The sequence below is a fragment of the Vulpes lagopus genome, chromosome 4, assembly GCF_018345385.1.
Source record: "Vulpes lagopus strain Blue_001 chromosome 4, ASM1834538v1, whole genome shotgun sequence".
NCBI lineage: Eukaryota > Metazoa > Chordata > Mammalia > Carnivora > Canidae > Vulpes > Vulpes lagopus.
In genome coordinates, this window is record NC_054827.1 from 25094552 (window position 1) to 25115432 (window position 20881).

The window sequence follows — 20881 nt, forward strand, 5'->3', positions numbered from 1 at the left end:
TCCTCAGATCCTTTTTGTGCCACTTCACCTGGGCAGTATTTTTTTGAAGGAGCCAGAGAGCCATAATTTCAGAAGTCTTGGATGTTCTGTTCTGGCCTAAGACAGAAGATGAGAGTTCCCATCAGAGCCACATGTCCACCCCAGGCTTTGAATGCGAGGTGGTAACTAAAACACTGGAATGAGGGACACCTGGGTGGCTCAGGGGTTGAGCGTCTGCCTTTGGCTCAGTTTGTGATCCTGGGGTCCCGGGATTGATTCCCGCATCGGGCTCCCTGCCTGGAGCCTGCTTCTCCCTCTGCCTGTGTCTCTGCCTCTCTCTGTGCCTATCATGAATAAATAAATAAGATCTATAAAAAATAAAATACCGGAATGAAAAGCCCAAACAAAACCCTAATCTTGCATTTCTAATAAGTCCAGAGGATAAGCCTAAATAAAATCTGTGTATTTACTAAAACAATTACACCAGAATAATGCTGAATGAAAATATTCTCTGAGCCAGGGAAGCCCGGGTGGCTCAGCAGTTGATCCTGGGGACCTGGGATCGAGTCCCACGTCGGGCTCCCTGCATGGAGCCTGCTTCTCCCTCTGCCTGTGTCTCTGCCTCTCTCTCTCTCTCTCTCTCTCTCTCTCTCTCTCTCTCTCTCTCTGTGTGTGTGTCTCTCATGAATAAATAAATAAAATCTTTAAAAAATATATTCTCTGAGCCAAACTAATATTTTATTATTTATTCCAATAGTCCCAAGACCTGAAAGGAGGAGCCATAGTACAAGCATTGCCAAAATCTCCTAGAGTGACAATACCTCTTTCAAGCAGCACTGAATTTGGGGGAGTGACATTTTTAAAATACTATCATTGTTATTATGAAGACATTTATTCTGCAATTTTCATATCCCAAACCCTACACTTTAAGCACTTCTCATGCATGATTTAGTCTGATCCTCATAACTACTAGGTAGTCTTATTATTCCATATTACAGATGAAGAGTGGTTAGGAGGCCTGTGTAGACCTCTCAGATCCTATAGCTGGCCAGGCAGGGATTTGAACCCAAGGTTATAATTTTATCTTTATGCCCAACCTCTCTGAAGTGAAAGGAAGACAAAGACAGAGACAAGAAAGAAGAGCAGGAGGAAGGGTGGGGGGTGGCAGAAAGAAGAAGAAAAAAAGAAAGAAAGAAAGAAAGAAAGAAAGAAAGAAAGAAAGAAAGAAAGAAAGAAAGAAGAGAAGGAAGGAGGAGGGAGGGAGGAAGGGGAGAGAGAGAGAGAAAGGAGAGGAGGAAGAAAGGGAAAGAGAGAAAAGGGGAGTAGGATGGAAATTCAGCCAGATGCCAGTTTTGAAATCTAAGTTGCTCATCTCATGAGCCAATGACCTGGCCAATTCAGAAGGAAGATGGACGCATCTCGCTCCATACTACTGGTACAGATAGTTTGGAGACCTTGATTTCAAAGGCCTCACTGATACAAACCTCCTACATTCACTTGCTTTTTTTCTTTCTGTCCTAGCCCTTAGGATCCTACTGGATTAAGCCTCACAAGGGATGCCCCTTTGCCTCCCAATATTCTAAACCAAAGTGCTTTTAATTCTTACTTTGGAGTTAAGAATGAAAAGAGGAGGTACATGTGGGCCCACAGGAGGGTGAAGCAGGCAGGGTACATAAGAAGGTGAATCTTGTAGATCCATGGTACATCTGCTTTTATGTTCATATTTTGTAACATTTACTTTTCCCCAAGTGTTTTGCAGATAGGTCCTACCCTGGAAAGTTCCAGCAGCTGTTAGAGGGTAGTAGACAACAAAAAAGTATCTCAACAGTAAAAGAATAATATCTGAACCTAGACCAACTCTCATCTAGAAATATAGGCCTAGGGAACTTACAAACTGGTTTGGCCTCATGGCCAAAAAATCTTAGGGAAGAAAACCTAAAATTCTTCGTACTTCCCAACTTGCAAAATAAAACAAAGGAAAGAGATACCATTTTTTCAAAAAGTGTCATTAATGGAATACCTAATATGTTTGAAAGAACTGAGAGATTTGCAGCCAGAAGAGAGTCTGAGCTTGACTTAGTGTAAATCACAGATTATTCAGGGCACACATACATGCACACACATGTACACTCGAGCTAATTGTGAACTCCAGGAAAACAGAAAAATTGTGCAGCAAGGGAAAGCAGTCACAGTTAACCACAGGGCTCAGTTGTGTGGAGCACTTATATATTCATAAATTGATGACTATCATAGCAACCAAAATGACAATATAACCATATTGCAAGAATGTGAGGTCTGTGTGTGTGTGTGTGTGTGTGTGTGTGTGTGTGTGTCTTCATAGCAAATCAGTTTGCAGAGGTAAGAAGTCTGGATAAATTAAATAGCAACACAAGCATATTATGTAAAGATTTGGAGGTTAAGGGGCACTTGGGTGACTCAGTCAGTTAAGCATCTGCCTTCTGCTCAGGTCATGATCTTGGGGTTCTGGGATCATGCCCTGCATCAGGCTCCCTGCTCAGGGGGGAGCCTGCTTCTCCCTCTCTCTCTGCTCTTCCCTCTCACCCTCCCCTCATGCTCACTTACTCTCCTCTCTTTCCCAAATAAATGGATAAAATCGTTTTTTAAAAAGATGTGGAAGTTAATACTCAAAAATTCATCAGAAGTGTTAAAAATGGCTGCTTCTGAGGAATGGAATATTTTAGGGACTGATGTTTTTCCTAACAAACTATGGAAGATAATTTGACTTTTTAAACTATGTGCGTATATAGCTTTGCTGGAAGAAAATAAAGGAATTTAAAGAAATCATTCACATATAATGATGGTATACCAAATCAAGAGTTCAATGAATATGAGCTATTCTTATTAACCATGAATGCTGATATCTTTAAAATGGGACCAATGAAGAGAGACTTCATTACTCAAAGTGTTACAATCTCATGACAGAGCTCTCTAAAAAGCCCACATCCTGTGAGAAAAACTTCTCTCTGCCATACCCCATGTAAAGCCCTAAGAACACAGCAGTGAAGATGCCAGACCCAGTTATTTGGGTCATGGGGTTCAGCCATGTGGAGAAGATGGAGGAATCAAGAGGTGCCTACTTAGCGCTGTGCTGGGACACAACCTTTAGACAGAGACAAGGTGTAATGGGGGAAAGGTCTGTGCTCACATATGGGGTTGGTCAGAGAGAGCTCCCTGGGAAACGGGTCACTTTGGAGACCAAGCCCAGCAATTATATCCATCTTTTCATCAAGGCTCCATGTCAATCTCTTTAGCCAAGGGTTGTGACAAAACATAAAAGGTGATAAATACTCTCAAAGAACATGCCCCTCAGTCAAGGAGTTTACCAAGCCCCAAGATTGAATGCCTTTACTAGGGATAAACTGGAGATAAGTAAGGCCAATGAAATCATAGCCAGAGGAAATGTTCAAACTAAAAAGGTTCTGGACATAAATGATTCCCTGACACTCAGAAGTACCACCCAATCAAATTAGCCTACCCAGCACTAAGCCAATGTTACTGGGATTCAGGGATTTGCCCACTTCCAGCAGCATGGTTCCCATGTCATTACTTAAGAAGAGGTTCATTCATCAAAATCCAAATAATTCATTGGTAAAATACCCCAGACTGCATCAGGTATGAGCTCCAGACTACATACACGAGAGCCACTGGCTAGTTTTCCTATCACTCCCCAAGTCACAGGGACCAGCTTCCAAGCAAATGCCATCTGAGTTTTGGACAAACAAGTTCCTCAGAAAATCCTAGAAAATCCCCAACAGTGCATGTGCTATGTAGTTGGCACAAAAAGGGAGACCCTTAAAGTGATTGGAAATTGTGACCTAATAACTGAGAGGTGAACCACAGTATATCCATGATCATTTGAATCATGAAGGTGATCGATATTTTCCCACTTGGTTATAAAAGGTTTGCATGACCAACATGTACTAAAATCTCCTTTTTCTGATTTTTTTCCAAACAAAATCTCATCCTAAATGTCAGAGAGCTTTTTTTAATCTGTATGCTTGCTTGCTCGCTTGTCTGTTTTTAACCAGAGACCAAAACTGATGGAAATATCTGTTTGATTCAGTCCAGAGGATATTTTGGTGTTCAAATTAAATACTTTTCAAAAATATAAAGAACTGGTTCTGGTTCTAACTAGTTCAAAAAGTGGCTTGTTTTATTTTTAAAAATACACATTTGGTTCTTGGTTTCTAAGTTCAGTTTTTTAAACTGTAATTTGGGAGCTGAGCACTTGGTTTAGTTTTTTTCTGGGTTTTGGCACCAAGTTTGGTTTGCGTCCTGGCTCTCGACTCCTGTTCACTGGCACTGACAGAGGCAGCTTGCTTAGCTTGGTTCTGCAAGTTCTTGGCAATGGGAAGTGGGACAGGTGCTGTGCTCTTAAACTGTCCATGATCAGCCAAGGAGAAGCCCAATCAGGGCACACAAAATGCTGGAGCTGGGAGGGCCAACTGTGGCCAGATAGTCCAGTGCCCACATTTAGAGGAGACCGGCGACAGGGAGACTCACTCAAAGTGGCACCATTAAGCAACGCAGAGTGGACACTGGACATCTGACTCCCTGATGCCCCTATACGTTGCCAAACCATTTAAAAGGCCCTTCAGATGGTCATGCTTTAGGATAATAAAGGGGATTCCAACAGTAACATTTCAAAGAATTACTTTTCCATCTCAGCCCATGAACTGACATTCTAGGAGCCAAAGGAAAACAATGGAAAGCTGCACCCCAGCCCCTAAACCCCACCACGCATTCCCTGACTGTAGGAGCATTTCCCAGAGTCCTGTGCACTGATTCTGGGAAGTGGTGGGTGGCTAGAGGAGCCAGCAGGTATTTAAAGGACCGAAGGTACTAACTTAGGAATGAGCCTATAAATTCTATCCCATCACCGTTGCCAAGGCGATGCAGGTGGGCCTGGAACTGGCTCTTAGGCAAGAAACCCCCACCTCCTCTCTCCACACACATTTCTCTGGCTACACTTGGCTTCTTATGACAGCTTTCACTTTTCCTGTATAAGGCAGCTCATTTTATCCAGATTCCAACTACATGCAAGCATTCCGAGGAATGTGGAAAAGACCCCAGGATGACTTGCCCGGAGACCTGGCCTCCCCTCAGAGGTGAGACTCCCTCAAGCCCCTGTCGCCCAGGCCTTGGAGACCCTGACCACTCCGAAGCATGGGCTGTAGGCTCTCCTCTGCCATCATCATCACATCCCCGCCTTCCATTGCTCTTCCACCAGATACAGGCCTGACAACCTAGCGTCCAAAGTGTGTCCCCACCAAAGTCGATGTGAAAAGCACAGGGGCTAGAGTCCACTAGCCCCTTTTTTGAAAAAGCAGAGTGACACAATCATAAAGAAAGGGAAAGCCCAGCTGTGAGACTCCCGTTCTGCTCTCGGAGGGCCAGATGGGAGAAAGAAGGGGTTAACCTACATTTTGACTCTATTCCTGTTTCTTTTTTTCCCCAGAGAGTTCCATGTCAAATGCCCCTCCCCCACATCTCTGCACACAGAGACACCTTTTCATTCCTAACACAGCTGCTGTGATTAATGATGACAGCCTGGCCATATGGCACCACTCACTCGGCTCCATCAAGCAGCATCAAGCTCATATTAATGGTATTTACCCTACACTCCTCTGACAGTCAAACTCGGCCACACCAAGAGCCATCCTCCTAACTGGCCTAGGCTTCTAAGGGTGCTCCACCGAGAGTACACACAAGGAAGGAGGATAAATCTAGATGCATTACAGCTTAAAGTCTGGGGCTGGTCCCTCTAAAGATCAGTCCAGACAGATCCCTGGGGACTAAAATAGTACAGGAGAAAGGTCTGTTCTCAACGTCAACCTAATGTTATCATCAACCAGACTGCTGATGCCTAATTCATTACTGATTGTATCAGCTGATGGAGGCTTAGTCAATGAGGTCATTTAATCTGATATAATCTCTGTACGTGCTGTGGTGCGGGTAAGGGAGAGCCAGAGTGAATGGGTATATGTGCCAGATAGAATGAGAGGCAAGCCCAGCCCAAGGACTGGAGAGAGGGACCCGAGCCTGGGGAGGGAGCAGCAGGTGAGTACCAATCCATACAACTCCAGCTCTGCCCCGGTTCCACTCCCAACCTCCCTCCCTGTACCCTCCATACCACCATTAGGTAAACCTGGGGAAGCATTTGTTCTTAAGGCAATGCCTTGGAAGAAACAGGTACAGGTTTTTGTGTTCTGAAATCAACAGGGCCTAGGGTGCCCCAATTCCTGCCCCCTGTAGAATCTCCCAGCCACAGCCCAAGATAAGGGATGAGCTAAGAGTTCCAGAAAGATCTCAGCAGCTAAAGACTGTGATTAAACTTTAAAAGTTTGAGTATTTAGATTTTGTTTAAGTATTTTAGGATGCCTTTTATAAACTATCCCAATAAAACGTCATGATCTAAAGCACAACGATTGACATAATAGAAGTTGGCAAATAGGAATGAATTAAATCACTTAATTAAAGTGATTGAAAAAAAAATAAAGTGATTGGAATTAAAGGCTTTATTTTTTTAGGCAACATGGGGTTAAGTGTAATGTGAGGAGTTTGTGTTCAAGCAGACCCAGCTCTGTCTCCACTGGGGAACATCACTGCATCTCCCTGAGCTGTGGCATCTTCGGTTCTAAAGTGAGGATACTTTCACCACATCTTAATATAAGGAGACCTGTGAAGCCTGCCACAGCAGAGGTGCACTAAGTGTTCATTCTGTCCTCCTTACCTCTTTTTCCTCCAAGACTGTAGACTTGTTATCTTGGTACCCACACACTTACCGCCCTAGGAGCAGTACAGAAACGCAAAGAATAGTATGAACCTATTCAGCGCTATTCACCTTGACTGCTGTGGGTAGGGGGCTGCAAGGGAGATTGACATGTTATTATCTTAGAGAAATAAGATGAGTGCACAGTGAATGGCATCCATTGGACTCGGAGTCATCTATTTCCAAATTTTCCAACAAAGGACTAATTATATTAGATGCATGGCTCTCCCATCTACCCCCTCTTTCAAAAACAACAACAAAGCACAACAATTCTGAATGAGGTTATCAAAATCTGCCTTTACAACCTATTTTAATGACTTCATGCATAGTCCCCAACATCTAGTGGATACTATTTTATACAGATGTGAAGATCTGCCTCTAACTGTGGAAACCAGACTCTGCCACATAGGGGGGTTAAAGCATGCAGGCTCCAGGCTCTTTGCACAAGGACATTTTGAAAATTTTAAGACGGCCCCTTTAGGGAGGGCCAACCACGAGGCTTGGTCTTTGCCTGTGTGGTCTGTGAGCAGGAGAGCAAAGGGGTGAGATTGCCATTAGGTACCCACCCAGAGCCCCTTTGGACTGACTGCAGACACAGAAACACACATCGGGAGACCGCCAGGGGTGGGGACCTTCCAGTTTGCCCTGCCCGCATCTCCTGACAACTCAGCGCCATGCATCAGGCCAATGAATCCCATTCATGAAACTGTCAAGTGTTTTCCTCAATTCACGGAGAGACAAGAAACTATTCCCGCTGTGGTTCAACTGTGGTTTCGTCCCAGCTAACCCAAATCATTGTTCTCTGAGCACAAAGGACCTTGGAATTCTGTGCTGGGGCGGTGTCAGAATGGCTTCATTGTTGGGCAAGAATATATCCAGTGTGAGGAGAAAGAGGATCTATATGAATGCGTGGGGTGGATGTGTTTCTGCCCCCATCTCTCCCTCCCTCGTCCACCGTCTCTAAGTCAGCAGCCTGCAATATAGGAGACTCCCGTGACAGTCTCCAGTCCAGGGCATCCAGACTGTCTGTAAACAACCCAATCTCACATGGGTCCCTTCCCCTTTTTCATATGCTCCCCCTCAGCACCCCACCACTGTGCCATGTTTGCTGACACTACAAGCATAGACACAGTCAGCAGCGGTGGGGCAGTTGCCATAGCTAGGCCATCAATTTAGAAAGCACATCAGGTTCAAATGCTCTTTAATGAGGCACAACTCTGTGGGGACCAGCTCCATATCACCGTGAGATTAATATGCATATTAGGATGTGTGAATAATCCTTCCATACTGTAATAACATTCCATAAGCCTCTAGGCATAAGGAAACATGTATTTCGGTACTGGATTGATGGAGAAAGTCAGGAGTAAAAATTCAGCTCACATATGGAGAAAATATTTAATTCATTGAGAAAGAGGCAAAACATCAAGGCTGTAAATGGTCCGTTATGGAGTTCGAGAAGGCATCTGCAATATTGGAGCGCTGAACACAGACCTCATCATAACTCCACCACAAGAAAAGCCACTCTTCCAGACCAAGGTAGGAAGAAGGGGGAGGATTTCCACCAGCAATGCATTTTGTCCCTATATTATAAAATTCTAGGTTCATGGGGAAGCGTTCAGCCTGCAGTCATGGTGGGTAAAAATTATTTGTTTCATACCACAAAAACTGGGGAAAAGCAGCAGGGCAAAGAAAAGGTTCACAAATCAACTTGTCCAGAAGCAAGAATCCAGGGACCTTCCTGCCCTGTACTAACGACAGCTCTGCTGAGATAAAAGTACATTTATGGATGAAACAAAGTCAGTTATTTGACCAAACAATAACTTTTGTTATAGTCATTCAGGAAAGAGCAAACCCACTGCAAACAATCACCTGCCATTGACAGAGGCTGTATGGAGCCTGGGACAGTCGCTGCATCTGTCGCCCACGGTTCGTGGACAGCAGGCAGATACGGCCCCATAGCTAAGACTGTACTGCAGGACTCCAGCTTCAAATGTGTGATGACGAATGGATTAAGACAATAAAGTTTTATGAGTACACACCAAGGAATATGTTTTTAATGGCTTCTGTGAAATGTGTTGGAATAGGGCCAGAGTAATAAAACAAATTCTGGCCAACACATCAGACATTTGGTTTGTGGAGAAAAGTCATAGAGGCAGAGAGTTCACCGGCGCAACCATCCTAGCTCATTTCACACCCACGGCTTTGAATGAAGTTTCATGTGAACCCAGCACGGTGCCAAATACTTGAGGTACAAAGATGAGAAGTGTCTTCATTTGCCCATAGTTAACTACCCAAAAAAATCCCCCCACAAAACAAACGCAGAATGTATAGAGAGAGGCTTCATGGGAGAGTGGAGTTGGGAATGGCTGCTATCAAAGTCAGAAAACCTCCCACCAGCAGCTAGGGGAGTCAAGTGACCAAACTATGGCCCTGAAGACAAAAATAAAAGTCTAGTTTCCTTTTCTTTCAGAGAGGGGGCTGGGCTTGGGGGCTCACTGGAAAGCTTTTATGATAAAAAGGGAAAAACCGAGCTGCTACCACACACCGAACATTCACTCTTTTTTGTCTTATGTGGAATCATGAGCAGGAGCTGCAGCAGCTATCTTGCAACCATGAGGAAAAAGCCAAGAGAATCACAGAAATAACCCAGACATCACCTAACTGCTAAAGCAACAGCAGCGCCTGCCACTTCCTGATGTCTGGTTCAATAGAAAAATCTACACCAATGTGTTTAGACCACAGTGGTCAGTACAGTCAAATGCATTCTGAGGTGATACCTCTCCCAGGGAGTCTATCTGATGCTGTAATACCCCGAATCAAATGTTTACATCGGTCCCTCAATGAAGTCCAAATTCCCTTGCGTTTATTTAGGATCCGTGTGAGTCTGACTCCTCCCTTCCTTTCAGCCTCCTGCTTTCAACAAGAGACCCTCAGCTCTCTGGAGGATGGCCCCCTCACTCTTGCTCCAGGTCCAACACCAACTTTTCCTCTCTATAAACCCCTGTCTCCCTTGGAGTACCACACAACGATGCTTCCATCTGGCCTCCCCAACTCTGAGAGCTCTCTTGGGGCAAAGACAAGAACATGCGCTTACTCTTTCAGGTGTCCCATGATAACCAGCATCCTGCTGGACACATCGAGGGAGAAAATAAGAGAATATCCAATGGGACTAGAGCTTACTTAGCGAGATCTGTGCCAACCCCCTCACTTGCTCAGATGGCTGAGACCCAAAGAGGTAAAGGGACTTGCTCAGGGCTACACACTGAAGTATTAATAGACCCAGAACTAGAACACCAGGCCCTTCCTCCTCAATGAGCATATTTTCCACTATACCTCATTGTCTAAAAGAAAAGTGCCAATTAGAGGCACAAAAAGTAACAAAGCTGGTGATGACTATAATGGATGATTACGTCTTTTCAGAGGGCATGAAAAAGAGAGCTGAGTAGAGGCTGATGTGAAGGAGCTTCTTCAGTGTATAATTAACTGCTGGCTCCTTTGTATTGTTCCAATAATGAACTCAGCAACAATCTGCAGAACAACGTTGCCTGCAGGGCAAGGACAGCGGTGCCAGTCTCTTCAGAAGGCTGCTCATGGGTGGGGGGTCCCTGGAAGGCTCTGAGTCACCAGCTACATTGCTCACTCACACGCACGTACACTGATGCGACCTAACACATGATTTCTTGCTGCAGGCAGCTGTCAGGATGGACAAAGATGCTGTGCTGGCAGCCCCTGGGTTTCCCATGCGCCTGGCCCTTATAGCTGAGGAAGGGCACAGAGAGCCTGAAGAGTGCCTCGGTGCCTCTGCTCTTCCCAGCCAGCTGAGAAATGTGCTCTGAGCCCCTGCTCCGTGGAATGAAGCTCCAGAGACTCGGGAAGCCCGTGATCCACCTCATTCCCCACTCCGAATGATCTAACTGGAGGCCACTGGGGAGGGGGAGGTTGTGGATCCGCAGTCACCAAAGCCTAAATTTTTGAGACAGAAGGAGCCCTGGAGAGGATCTAGTCCAGTCTCTTTATTTTAAAGATGAAAAGACTGGGGCCCAGAGGGGGAAAAGGACTGGCTTGTGGTCACACAGCGGGGGGGTGGGGAGGTGGGGGGGCGGCCGGCCCATCAGATGCTCTGTTCCTCTGCTGTTCCCTGCAAACACACGCTCTTGGCCACCCTTCCCAGCCCGGGTTCTTTGACGCCCAGAGTGCTGAGATATCTTCCAGAGCCCTTGGAGTGTGTCCTGCTTGCTGGAAAGAAAGGTCAATTCCTGATAGGAGGTAGGTCCAGGCCATTTTTCCTCCTCTCCTATTAATCAAAAACTGGGCACAGGGGACCCACTTTCCTGAAACCCCACCTAAAAAGCAGTTTCACAGATGGCGAATGACAGATTTGGCAACACTGGGAACTCCTTTGTTCAGACAGAAGGGGGACAGACAGACTGACAGGTAGGTAGAACTACCCCCAAATTATGCCATTATCACAATATCCAATATGAGGTTTTAAAAACTTCTGAGTTAGTAGAACTATCCAGAACATGGGAGCTAAAAGGGAAGAGAAATTAATATCTGTCCAAAATCAGATAACTAAATAGTGACACACCCGTGACGCTACAGAAAAAAAACCCGGACAAGGATGACACACCAAATTAGCAAAAGGCCATGGAACACATATAACAGGCACATATAAATAGAAATGTTTAATTAAAATGCCAAACTGCCACGATCCATCTGGTGTTCCTACCCTATCATCTTCTAATACCTATGCTGGGGCTCCTGAGGCCACACCTCAGGTCAGGGCTGGCTCCATGGGCATGTGGCCAGGGCAACTGTCCAGGACCCCAGGCTCCAAGGCCACTGTCTCAAAATCCTTCATCTTATCTTTAATTTCTGTTTTTCAATTGAAATGCATAGGAAAGTGGAATATACCCAGGGAACTTAGAGCCTTGGCTCACACACTAGTCCCACCTTCCACCATCTCCCTGCCTCCCTGGGATGGGTTCTTAGCTGCCTCTGGGTCCCGATGCCCAGATCGCACCTACCTACCACTGCTCCCTCTCCCCATCCTGCTGCCCTCTGCCTGGGGTGGCAACCAGGTCACTTAGGCTGGGAGATAGGGATGGAAGGCCCTCATTCCGCCACCACTCCTTACTGCCAAAGGAGGCCCAGGCACCCTGGGAGCTCAGGGTTGTGTCTCAGGGCAGAGCATGGTGGCAACTGTCCTCCATCCTGGCCATGTACAATCTGGCAGGTGTGAGCCTCTCACCTACCACCAACCCACGACCAAACACTTCCCAGTATGGAAGTCGCAATCCCTTTGGGGACACCTGTCCTCAGTGAGTTGGGGCTTTGGGCCTGGGGGAAGAGGAGATTGGCTTCCGTGACACTGTGATTGTGGTAGCTGGCAGGAAGGGAGCCTGGAAGTTGGTAGGCCACACTGCTGTGTAACAGGGTTCCTGACACTTGGGAGGATTTATACTGACATTGCAAGCATCCCATGCCCAGGGGAGTATGATATTAAATAGCAAATAAAAAAACAAAGTAATAGAAAGACGAGAGTCTTACATTTTAGCACTTTTAACAGAACTCTTTTCTAGTCTTTTTTTAACAAGGACCTTGCATTTTCATTTTATACAGTAAAATTATATAGCTGGCCCTGGCTCGGATTTATCCCAAGCCACAGGACCTATCGAGTCCATAAAGGAATTTAAGGGCCCAAGGGCTCAGTAGTGTAAGATACGAATCCTTGCTTGAATGTGCACTTTGGGTCTTGTTCTTTCTGACCTACACTGTACCCCACTGTGATTGCTAAGTTCCTATCTTGACCATTTTGCCTCACTCCATACCTGGAGTCTTCGTCCAGATCCCCCATCCCTAAGGTTGGCTACCAAATCTTCCAAAGGCCATCTGCTCATCAGAACTTCCACCACTGCCTCCTGTAGGAACTCTCGGGTCTCCTGCTCTGGGCCAGTGGGGCTGCCAAGAAGAAGAAAGAGCCAGCATCTGTTAGGATCCTCTCAATGCCAAGTCTTCACCTCAGCTGCATCCTCAATTCCAATTCTGTCTGTTTGAAACAAAACTAGCCCAGCTGTGACACAAAAGGTGACAGGTTCTGTTTAATGAAGCAGTTTCCTTTGCCTGGTTTCTCTGTGTTAATTCGGGCGGGACGAGGAAGGAGTAACACTATCTCCACAGAGAGAAAACATTGTGAGTTGGAATCCCTTAAACTGCTAAAGAACAATTTGAAGACTTGGTGCTTTGTGAATGGGGTTACCCAAAGGACGGTGGTGAGTTTTTTCTACTGATCACAAACGGCAAAGCAAAAGCAAATGAACTTCCCTTTTAGCCAAGAGGGATGTAACATAAAGAGAAAGTTCCTAGAACCAGCAGTTATTGGGTAGAATAAGTTACTTGGAATGTGTAGAAATGGCCCGTGATTCCAGCAAACAGACTTAGGTTTGAATTTATTCATTTGAGCCGTGTGATCTTGGGCAACTTGGCTTCTTCGAGCGTCCACCTGTAAAATGGAGATAATAACACATCCCTCACCATTCTACTCGTGAAATTGTCCAGCACTCAGCATTCAATAATTTTGTCTTGTTTTAGTTGCAAACATCCTGGTGTAAGGCAATCTGGCAGCTCTGAGTCAGAATTCCAGAACTGCCACTCACTGAACTACTTTTAGAGCAAGAACACTGGGGCTAGGTTTTGGCATGTAAATTCAGGATGACGCTATCTAAAGCACAGGGCTGTTTTGAGTATTAAGTGAGAGAGTCTATGTGAAGCGTGCGAAATGCAGTCAGCACTCAACAAATGTTTTCTTCCTTCCAAACTAATACACACACACACACACACACACGCAGCTTTAGTCAATAATAGAAAGGGAAACGTTGACTGATCCTATTGCTTTGCTCTTGTTGTTGTTTTATTGCTAGGTATGTGAAAGCCAAACAGGAAACTCAAGGTTATTTTTATTTACTTGTACACAAGAGGGACTTTAAGGAAACAAACTCTCAACTTTTATAAGTCAAGGATTCGCTTTAACAACGGAGATGTAAACATCGCCCTCTATGATGTCCTTGGTCATTGTGGTTTCCCTGCCTTTGGAGCATAGCTCAGTTGGGTCTTTAGTCTGAACCACAGCCTCCAGAACTCAAGTGGCAAGTGCCAACAGGCTGTGCCTGAACCCCAAAGCCAAACATCGCTTCCAAGTTGCTGCTACAGATCCTTCCCTTCAGTGTGACTACATCTCTCTCTTCCCTTTCTCTCAGGAGATCCAATGTTGACGCACTATATAGATCTATTTTTTTAATAAAGGCTAATTTAAGCTTTAATTTGTACTTTAAAATAAATTCTCCTAGGACATGGACCGACTAGGGAATTATTACAAATAGCTCTTAGTGGTACACATTTAACGAACATTTAACTAAAGAAAGAAAACGCATGATTCCCTTTTTTTTTCAACTGCTGAGTACCATAAATCCAATCAGTCATTTCTTTTTAACTACATTTGCCATAAAAGCACTTATTTTACGACTGCCGTGACATAAGCACGGCTGTTACCCCTTATGATTAATAAAGTAATTATCACCAGTTCTAATATTCTCAGCAAAAAGGCTGGGCTGGGCGCTAGATATTTCTGTTCCGCTAATAGGTTTTCTAAAGCAATGTGGCACACACGGAGGGCTGCATGCTGGGGCCTGCAGAACGCATTTTCTAATGTACATCGTAGAGATCGATGGACAAATTACGTCAGACTGGGTTAGTCATACAGAAAATACTGCTTGAGATGAAAAAGGAATGGAAGGATGCGGGCAGGGGTAATTTGCTTTTCATTGTTGATTTATGTTACAGAACTATTCTTGTAAGTCAATTACCAAAACACAAAATGCTAGGGAAAGTATAAAAATTCTAGAAAAGCAGAGCCTCCTACAAAGAGAGATGCAGTAAACAGATAAGAATGACAACCCTCCTGAAATAAGCATTCCATGGAGTCAACTGGAAATCACATTTCTGACTCCTGCAAAGCGTCCTTGGGGCCATGCCAAATGCAGAATGGGGCCCTGGGCTCTGTGACGTCCTCTCTTCCAAAATACGTCTCCTTTGAGTGTATTTGAGGACACCTCAGGGGTGCAGGTGATGGTGAGGGTGGGCCAGGAAGAGGATCACAGTGTCCCCAGGAGTCTCAAGGCTGTTTCCTCTAGGAGACTTCAGGATGCTGAGCTCAGTCACAGGGGAGCTAGCTGTGTGTCAGCCAAGGGCCCTTGTGGCTCCAACAAGAAAAATTAAAAACCACAGTAGTGGGCATTGCTGAAAAACACACCTTCTCTGTTTTCAGAGCTTGCCTTGGAAACATATTAGGGAGACTTGATTCTTGGGCCAGGATACAGATTTTCTTTTCTTTTATTTATTTATTCATGAGAGACACAGAGACACAGGCAGAGGGAGAGGCAGGCTCCCCGTGGGGAACCTGACTTGGGACTCCATCCCAGGACTCTGGGATCACAACCTGAGCCAAATGCAGACGCTCAACCACTGAGCCACCGAGGTGCCCCCAGGTTACAGATTTTATCACCAGCCTTACAATAATTTATTTCACTGCCCTTCCATCATTCATTCATTCATTCATTCATGTATTCATTCAATGAGCACTTGGGTTTGGCCCCGGGGAGATATCGATTCTGGTTTAGGGAGCCCATAGTTTATTGTAGATACTAGTGTGGGCAGCAGGGTCAGACAAACCTGGATCCAGGTGTCACTACCTGTTAGCTAAGTGACTTCAGATGAGGTACTTGTCCAAGCTAGGCCTAAATTGGGGATAATAAGTGTACCTAGTCTATAGGGTTGCCATAAGGATTAATGAGGTAACCCTGTTAAAGAGCTAAAGACATGTCTGGCTTATTATGACTACTTGCCAACTAGAAGCTACCACTCCTACTGAGAGAGTGCCATTCACTCAGGACTCTGCAAGCATGTACGTGGAACTGCTTCTCCGGTGTTGGGAATGAATTTGTATAGAGCCATCTGAGCTCTCTCCTTGGGGTCTCCCCAGGATCCAGAGTGCATATGTGGAAATAGTGTTCTCAAATCAGAGAAAATCAGCAACTGATGGAGATTGAATAAGGCATCTGATATTGATCATCCCAGAGCTCCATCAATCAAACTGCCCAACCCAGACAAACCTCATTCATTAGGAATACCTCCCCCCCTCTTTTTTTTAGAACTCTGGATGTTTTTTCTTCCTCTCTCTTTCCTGGTCCTCCTCTTGTCCCCTCTCCCCTCCCATCGTCTCTTCCCTCCACTCTATCTCTCTCATTTGGCATACCCTTAGACCCTCCTGAACAATCCCTATCATCCATCAGAGGCCAAATCCAAGTGAACGAAGAGTCATTCACTCAAAAGAAAAGTGAGTATGGTTCCTCCTCCCAGTTCCTCAGAGATACTCTCCAGCCCTTTGTTCTCCTGTCAGGAAGGCCTCATTTCCATTCTGAGAGCTGTTGGGAGTAGAGGTGGATGTGAGAGCCCTGGCCTCTCTTCTCCAGGGCACAGTGACTAGAATGAGAAATCCCTCCTGCGTTGCTGCCACACCAGCCACCTTTACCTGCTGCTATTCCTGGTGCTCAGGACACTCTGTCAGTGTTTTGGATTGTTTTGGATTGATTTATTCAACCATTGATTCATTTAGATCTGTCTAAACTTAGCACTGCCTGTCCACCTGTCTGGAGTGCGATTCCTGAGAAATCTAGAGGTTTATCCCCACAGATACTCACTGCCCCCATCACACACACACACACACACACACACACACACACACACACACACCACACCACAGACACCAAGCATAGTCATTCATACACACCATACCCTACATCAACCACACACATCACACACACATACTATATACCACAAATATCACAAACACACACAGACACCCCACACCACCAAACATGTACACACATATACACCACATACACACATACCATACCACACACACACACACTTAGGAAAACCCTTCTCATTCTCCTTTAAGATTCAAGTTAGGGCAGCCCACTGGCTCAGTGGTTTAGCACTGCCTTCGGCTCAGGGCCTGATCCCGGGGTCCCTGGATCGAGTCCTGCCAGCAGCCCGGGTGGCTCAGCGGTTTAGCGCTGACTTCGGCCCGGGGCATGATCCTGGAGACCTGGGATCGAGTCCCACGTCGGGATCCCTGCGTGGAGCCTGCTTCTCCCTCTGCCTGTGTCTCTGCCTCTCTCTCTCTCAGGCTGTGTCTCTCATGAATAAACAAATAAAATCTTTTTTTAAAAAAAAACTGCTTTTTGACGTCCAGCCGCGAGTCACGGAGGGTGCTCCGAAGGCCCCTCCAAAGGGCACTGGGCACACAGCAGGCCAGTGAAGCTGCTCCGGAGGACACGTGATACCTGGGACACCACCGAAGTGAGATGGCCCCAAAGGGACAAAAGGGGGTAGAGAGGGGCTTTCTTGTCACTAAGATTAACAAAACCCCAAGATGCACGTGAATAGCATAATACACAGCAACGGTTGCAATGTCGTTCCTCTGCCTCTGGGGCGAGCCTGATGCCATCCTGCCTGATGGAGCCTGCTTCTCCCTCTGCCTGTGTCTCTGCCTCTCTCTCTCTCTCTCTCTCTCTCTCTCTCTCTCTCTCTCCCAGTGTCTCTCATGAACAAATAAATAAAATCTTTGAAAAAAAGATTCAAGTTAAATAATTACCACCTCTCTGAAGACCTCCCTGTTGCCCCTGCTGCAACGAGTCTCTTCCTCATCTTTGCTCACACAGTACATCCTTTGTATCTACACTTGCTGCATCTCAGTGGAGTTATATTTTCTGGTTTGTAAGCTCTGTGAGGCCTGAGACTGTCTTCTTCATGTTTGTATTACTTGTAGGCCTTACACCAAGGCCTGCGTAGCTCTATGCTCAGTAAACACTTGTCAAATTAGAAGCTAAAGACAATGTACCCCAAAGAATTGTGAGCACAACCCCACTTCAGTAAATGATGCCCATTTTAGATATAGGAGCATATGAGTTTGCTAGGGCTGCCATAACAAAGTACCATAAACTTGGTGGCTTAAACAGCAGAAACTTCTTTGCTCATAATTCGGAAGGCTGGGTATCTGAGATCAAGGCACCCACTGGGCTGGTTTCTCCCAAGGGCTCCCTCTGTGGCTTGTAGGTGGCCTTCTCCCTGTGCCTTCATATGATTTGTCTTCTGTATTTGTCTGTGTCGTAATTTCCTCTTCCTATAAGTACACCAGTCTAGCCCACCCTAATGACTTCATTTTAATTTAATTACCTCTTTAAAAACAGTATCTCCAAATACAGTCACATTTTGAGGCACTGGCTATTAGGACTTCAACATATGTATAGGGAGGGTGGGGTTGGCTGGCACAATTCCATCCACAGCAGGAGGTAAATTAGTAGCACCTATAACGCCCCAGGATGTACTTCAAGGCACAGCCAAGTGCTACTACCCACAAGCTATCCCATGGCTGTGGCCTCTTCTTAATCTCCACAGAAGAAGACTTCCTGTCCCCTGAGAAAGGTTCTCATCTGACCTTAATACCTTAAGAACATTGTTCAACCCTCGGAGCAATTTTTATCTCATGGAGAGTGTAAACACTGTGGTAAATGTGTAGATGATTGTGGCTGGTCATGCTTAGCCTTATTTCTTGCTCCATTTTTACTCCCTCCTCCTGTCTTTTTGTCTTCATTTGCTCACATTCGAATTTATGTTCATTGGATATTTCTATATTTTTATAAACTACCTATAATCCTTTCTGAACAAAGAAGACTGTAAATTGTGCTGGTCTACTTGCTGCCAGCTGGCACCACCGCCTCTTCCTTCTAAGAATGGCAACCATGTTCCCCAAGATCTTCTCTAGATAATTCTGGGTTAGTTTTCCAATGAGAGGAACTGTCATGAGCTTGAGGAGCTATCATCTTCAGAAAGAGTTATGGCCACATGTGTGGAGATGAGAGATTCCCCACAGGCTCCTGGTAAGTTCTTCACCACTGCAGACTAAGACATTTGGTGGGAGCTTCTGGGAGAGTCTCAAGAATGCCAGGCAAGCTTTTGAGAGCTGGCTGCTTCAGAACTCCAAGCTGAGATCCTCAGTGCCAACCTCTTTGACTTTTGAGGACAATTCTCCCAAACGCTTGGTGCAGCTGCTCTGATCTCTAGACCCCTAAATCTTCCAATTTATGAGGAAGATCCCAACTCAATTTTAAACCCTTTATCTTCAGCACATATAGAGTGATAGAATGGTTTCTGTTTTTCTAACCAACTCCTTTCCAATACATACATGAATAATAGATACAAGCTATCCTATACTTGTGCATTCCTGGTAGAAATGCAAAATGGTGAAGCCACTGTGGAAAACAGTTTGTCAGTTCCTCAAAAAGTTAAATACAGAATTACTATATGTTCCCAGAAATTCTACTTCTGGATATATATACCCAAAAGAATTGAAAACAGAGACTCAAAAAACACTGGACGCCAGTGTTCACCGTAGCAGTATCCACAATAGCTAAATGGTGGAAACAACTCAAATGTCCATCGACAGATGAATGAATAAACAAAATGTTGCCTAAATCTACAATGGAAAATTATGTAGTCATAAAAAGGGAAATAATTCTGATATGTGCTACGACACAGATAAGCTTTTAAAACACTATGCTAAGTGAAATAAGCCAAACAAAAAAGAACAAATACTATATGATTCCACTTACATCAAATATCTAGAATAGCCAAATTTATAGAGATAGGAAGTAGATTAAGGTTTATCAGAGGCTAGAGAGAGGACAAAATGAGGTGTTTTTGCTTAATGGGTACAAAGTTTCTATCTGAGATGATTTAAAAGTTTTGCAAAGAAATCTCGGTAATGATTGCACATCCCTGTGAATGTACTTAATGCCACTGAAATGTACACATAAAAGTGGTTAAAATGGCAAGTCTTATTTCACCATGATAATATATATGTACATTTTTTTAAAGCCATCCTGGGGGCAGCAGACTTCCAGACCTGGCCTGTGTTTAACCAACCCATTTTATCACAAGTGACCAAAATATAGACTGAGGACACATACTATGTATGGATTATCAAGTATGTGTCTCTAGAGAAGAAGAGAGAATCCAATTATATCCAGCTTTGCAGAAAAGGCCAACTAGACTACATTAATTTGGATTCTTCCATTCTAGGCAAAAAACCCAAGCAATGCCCAGTCCAAGCCTTCCTCGCCTGAATGACCCACGAACTCTTCTCCAGCTAGTAGCATCCACCTATTCCTAACCACCATCAATCCCTAGTTCACTATGACTGGCTTCCTAAGATATCAGAGAACTATAACCTTTCAAGTCGCTGAGGTTATAGAACTGAAACCCTTTTCATTACTAAAATTCAGGCTTCCTTATAGCCATTCACCTTTTTCTTCAACAACTATGCTCTCATTTCTAAACCACTGGCCTGGACGTGAAGGGACCCCCAAAGTTTATTAATGAACAATGTGGGGGGCAAGCGGGAATATGCCTATTTGCCTCAGCCCACACAATCCATCATTCTAATTAAGGTAAAGTTACTCTCCTTCCAAAAGTACTCAGGATCCCATTGTTCAGGATCCTGGCCCAATACTACTTGGCTTCAACTCTACAGAGCCTCCGCACAGGCAGTTAGGACATGAAATCATAACCCTTTAAGGGGTGTGTTCTCCAGGTGTATAAGTGAATGCTACCCTTCTGTTTTGGTTTCAATACAGATTACCATATGTGTTTGCTTTTTTTAAGGATAAATATACCCTAACCTGTGTTTTAGGTGATTATAAAGCTGATGGCCAAATCCTATTTGCATTTAGGGCAGTGTGAAAAGCACGCTGGGCAGCAGGGTTCCTGGCTTTCTTGACTTTCTAGTAACCTGTTTTGTGAACTTGAAAATGTTATTTCTCTAAGCCTGAGTTTTTCTATGTTAAAAGGGTACAGTGGGGGGTGGGATTAACTGGTGAATTATTAGGGTTTTTTTCCAGTTCTAGGAGCTTTTTCTTTGGTCAAAGCAAATACCAGATTGCCCTGCTGTGTAAGCCCCTCTGTTGGCTCAAAAAGCACTCTCAAGGCAAC